Consider the following 5575-nt stretch of genomic DNA (forward strand, 5'->3'; position numbering starts at 1 on the left):
AGTTATGAGGATCACACTGAGCATCTTGTGATGTTGACTCCTATAGTAAAAGGATGCACAGGAGTCGAATGTCTAAGAGCAACAAAGATGAACACTGTAATATAGCTATAATATGGAATTCTACATAACTACTGAAAAAGGACAGTAACAATATCAACTAAAAATACAAAGTTGTATGGACATTTACCATAGCCATGCTTCTGGGATAACAACGATGCTAAAATTGTCTTTCTGGGTGGAACCAACAAGTGTTCTTCTAAACAAATACTTTTTGAAGCACATATTTTCTTCTTTTAAGGAAGATATGGGTGGATGTTTAATAATGGAAGCTAACTATTCCTGAAACACATTTCCCCAGTGAATGGAAAGGCTGAAATAAAATTTCAAGTTTACTTCACCAGCAGCACCATCGAATCTATTCTGACTCACAACAACCCTATAGGACAGAGTAGAATTGCTCCATAGTGCTTCTGAGGCCATAAATCTTTATGGAAGCAGACGGCCTCATTTTTAACCGAGGAACAGCCTTCTGGATTCCAATTGCTAACCTTTCAGTTATCAGTCCAATACTTAACCCATAGTACCACCAGAGGTTTTTTTTTTTTTGTTGTTGTTGTTTTTTAAATATTGCTTATCTGTCCCTTTTTGTTGACACTAATGATTCCAGAGGCAAGTTCATGAGGAGTGATTACAAAGATTGTGTCAGCACAAATATGGTTCATATAGATACAAATACTACTACACTCTAGGTCATAGAGATGCAAGTAGCCATACTTTGTGATCAAGTAAATCACATTGTGCTTTGCTCCAATCTGTAAGAAGATAGAGAACAACAGGTCAGAAAAGCAAGGAGAAGTCAAAAAAGGCAATGGAGCTTACACATGATGAAAAGAGGAGTCTTTTCTTCCATTGCCCATGATATTATTGGTGGGGCTTCCGGAAAGATGGTGTACTAGGCATACCTTCTTCAATAAAAATGTGAAACATGAAATGAAACAGATACAGATGATGAGCTTGGAATCCTAAGCTTCAGAGAAAAGGACAGATAAGTGGATTGAATAATCTATAGTAAAACAAACCTACAAAAATGAAAACAAGGAACCAGAGATATCAATTTACAGTGAAGACAACTATAAAGCTGAGAGATGGAATAGTGTAGTTACAAAACTTCTAAATAGTAAGGAAATAAAGTAAACTTCAAGATTAAATGGACTGTCTTAAGCTGGGTAAGAAGTTAATAAATTACAGGGTAACCTCAAAGAAAATTAATAAGCCTTTACATCAAAATAAAAAAGAAGAAAATCATAAAGATTTAATAAACTTTTAAAAAGCAATGAAGAAAGTGATAAGAAAAACCCAGAAAAAAAAAAAAATGGACTGAGCACAGAAAATTATGAACACACACACATACAAACAGACATAGAAAAATGACAGCAATCAGTTCATGCCTATTGATAATTACACTGAATGTAAATGGATTAAATGCACCAGTCAAAAGATAAGATTAGCAGAATGGATTTTAAAAAAACACACAAAAAACAGGATCCTTTAATATGCTGTCAACAACAGACACTGTACAATAACAAAAATAGACTAAAAATCAAAGCAAGGAAAAATGTATCAAACTAACAATAAAAAATGAGTGGCAATATTAATTTCTGATAAAGAAGACTTTCACACTAAAAACAGCACAAGAGACAAAGAAGGACATTTTATCATGATTAAAGAGTCAATTGAACTACAATAATAAATATCTATTCTCTCAGTGCCTTCTTGCCTGCAGTGTTTCTTTGGATAATTCAGAAGCTTAGTCTTATTGGTTCTCCTTTGTTGGTAACTTTGGTTTTTCTGAACTGCTCTCAGATTTTTTTTTCTGTCTTTAACTTTGGAAATTTTGATTTTTGATTTGTCTAGATGATTTTCTTTTGGGGTCTACCCTGTTTGGGAAGGAGCTTTGGTAGCATAGTAGATACGATTTGGGTTGTGAACCTAAAGGTCAGCAGTTTGAAACTACCAGATGTTCTGTGGGAGAAAGATGAGGCTTTCTGCTCCCGTCAGATTTATATCCTCTCACTCCCACACCCTCAATACACAGGGTAGATAGGGATGGGCAACTTGAACATTGGCTACTCAAAATAGGGGGACAAAAGGCAAGAAGTGACTGGCTTACAAGTTTTCAAGAGAGAGCCTAGATCCAGAGGGCTCAGAGGAAGGTAGAATCTCCATTGAGTAGTATCCAATCTGTCTGAGCAGGGATGGTAAAAGGAGATGGGAATAGCACTCCTGTGGTGCATTAGTGAATAATTACTGTCAGGACTGATTGTGAGGGTTGGAAATGTAAAGGTAGACATTTCGTAGTAAAAGGAAGAAAGTGGTTGACTTTGCAAGACGGGGTGGAGGGGTCCCTGGGACCATCAAGGGAGAAGAGTGGAGTGGGGGGACCCTACCAAGAGAAACAGTGACACTGGAGATGGAGGCAGAGACACTGACGTGGGCAGATGGAGTGCCTGGGAACTCTAGTCCTAGAGAAGGAGAGTGACTGTGCTCATGACAGAGGGGCAGGCTTGTGGTGTGTACCCTTTGGTTGGTTGATGATGCATGGAGGGGATTGTAATCATGGCAGTGAAATGAAATACGATAGGATGAATATAAAGCTAATGTTCTCCTATGTAAACTATTACACAATTCAGAATAAAACAGTAAAAAAATAGTTGAAGAACTGATGGAAGAAAATTTCTCTAACATTCTGAAAAGTGAAAAGGTATATGTTCAAGACGCTCAACGAACCCCAGGAAGAAGAGACCCAAAAAGAAAATCACTGAGACATATCATAATCAAGTCCCCAAAATTGAAGATGAGACATGCCTAGAAGCAGCTAGGGAAAAGAGGAGTGTTACGTACAAAGACAAGCAAGTCAGATTAAACTTGGATCTCTCAGCAGAAACCATTCAAGCAAGAAGACAATAGGGAGACATATATAAAACCATGAAAGAAAAAAACTGCCAACCAAGAATCCTTTATCCAGCAAAGCTATCAATCAAATTTGATGGTGTACTCCAACAAATTTGAAAACTTAGAAGACATGGATACATTTTTACAAAAACACGACCACTTAAATTTACACACAGTGGAGTAGAAAGGCTGAAAAGACCCATGATAAAAGAAGAAACTGATCAGATCATCAAAAAATTCCCAACCAAAAGAAGTCCAGACCCAGATGGCCCACTGGTAACTCCTACCAAACATTCAGGGAGAGCTGTCACCAATTCTACTCAAATTACTCCAGAACGTAAAGGAGGATGGAAAACTTCCTAATATATTTTATGACCCTCATAACAGAACCAGGGAAGGATGTCACTAAGAAAGAAAATTATAGACCAATATCCCTCATGCAAAAAATTTCAACAAAATCCTAGCCAAAAGAATCCAGCGGCACATCAAAAATATAATACATCATCATCAATTAGGATTCATATCAGGGATGCAAGAAAGGTTCAACATTAGAAAAATGATCAGTGTAATCCATCATATAAATAAGAAAAATGAAAAGAACCACATGATCATATTTATTGATGTAGAAAAGGCATTTGATAATATTCAACACCCATTCCTGATAAAAACACTCAACAAAGTAGGAATTGAAGGGAAATTCCTCAACATAATTAAGAGCATATATACAAAACCAACAGCCTACATTACTCTCAATGGAGAGAAACTGAAAGCCTTCCCTCTGCAAACAGGAACCAGACAAGGATGCCCTTTGTCACCACTTCTATTGAATATTGTGCTGGAAGTTGTAGCAAGAACTAAATGGCAAGACAGGGAAATTAAAGGCATCAAAATTGGCAAAGAAGAAGTAAAACTCTCTATTTGCAGACAATATGATTCTATACATAGAAAACCACAAAAATTCAGGAAAAAAGCTACTAGACATCATTGGAAGATTCAGCAAAGTGGCAGGATATAAAATAAACATACAAAAATCAGTTGGATTCCTCTACACCAAAAACAACAGCACTGAAAAGGACATTAGGAAATCAATACTATTTACATAGCAGCCCAAAGAAAGAAATATCTAAGAATAAATATAACCAGAGAAACAAAAGTCCTAAACAAAGAAAAGTACAAAACACTACTATAAGAAACCAAAAGAGACCTACAAAAATGGTAGAATAATGTACCATGCTCCTGGAGAGGAAGACTTAGCACTGTGAAAATGTCAATACTGCCCAAAGCAATTTACACATACAGTGCGATCACAATCCAGATCCCAATGACATTCTTCAAAGAGATGGAAAAACCAATGACAAACTTTATATGCAAAGGAGAGAGACCCAGCATAAGCAACACACCGCTTAAGAAGAAGAATAAGGGTAGAAACCTCTTACTCAGTGGCTTCAAAATTTATTACATGGTTACAGTGGTCAAAACAGCTTGGTACTGGTATAATGAGAGATACATTGATCAATGGAACAGAATGGAGAATCCAGAAATTAACCCATCCACATAGAGCCAAGTGGTTTTTGACAAAGTACCTAAATATATCACATGGGGAGGTGATAGTCTCTTCAACAGATGATGCTGGCAGAACTGGAAAACGATGTGCAAAAGATTGAAACAAGACCTTCACCTCATGCCTTATACAAAATCCAACTCAGCATGGATAAAAGACCTAAATGTGAATCCCAGAATTATGAAGGCCACAAAGGAAAAAAATAGGGACAAATGTGACGGAACCAATTCAGGGAATATAAAGACTACCAAACATTTTTAAAACTACACAAAAAAGTAGACAAAAATAGATAATTAGAACATATTAAAAATTAAAAACTTATGTGCATCAAAAGACTTCACCAGAAGAATAAAAAAGGAACCCACAGAATGGGAAAATATCTTTTGCAATGACACATCAGACAAGGGACTTGTTTCTAAAATATATAGGAAACTACAACATCGCTACAAAAAAAAAAAGACAGAAAGAAAAGTAACCCAATTAAAAAATGTGCACAGGTCATGAACAGACACTTCACCAATAAGGAGATCTAGGCAGCCAACAAACATATGAAGAAATGTTCACGATCACTAGCCATTAGAGAGATGCAAATCAAAACAACAATGAGATAGCATCTCACACCAACAATAACAGTAAAAATCAAAATAATAGAGGACAATAAATGCTGGCAGGGATGTGGAGAGACTGGGACACTTCTGCATTGCTACTGGGATTACAAAATGTTACAACCTCTCTGGATAGCAATACTTCACTTCCTTGTTGTTGTTATGTGCCGTGGAGTCATTTCTGACTCATAGCTACCCTCTACAGGGCTTCCTAGGTTGTAAGTCTTTATGGGAACAGAAAGACTTATCTTTCTTCCTCGGAACAGCCATGAGTTTCAAAATGCTGACCTTGTGGTTTGCAGCCGGATTTGCACCTGCTACTCTATGCTTCCTTAGAAGGTTGGAAATAGAAATAGTTAATGATCCAGCAATTCCTCTACTTGGTATTTACTCACAAGAAATATGAGCCATAACATGAGTAGATATATGCACAACATTTTTCATAGCAGCACTACTT

This window comes from Chrysochloris asiatica, unplaced genomic scaffold (genome assembly GCF_000296735.1).
Source record: "Chrysochloris asiatica unplaced genomic scaffold, ChrAsi1.0 scaffold00039, whole genome shotgun sequence".
Classification (NCBI taxonomy): Eukaryota; Metazoa; Chordata; class Mammalia; order Afrosoricida; family Chrysochloridae; genus Chrysochloris; species Chrysochloris asiatica.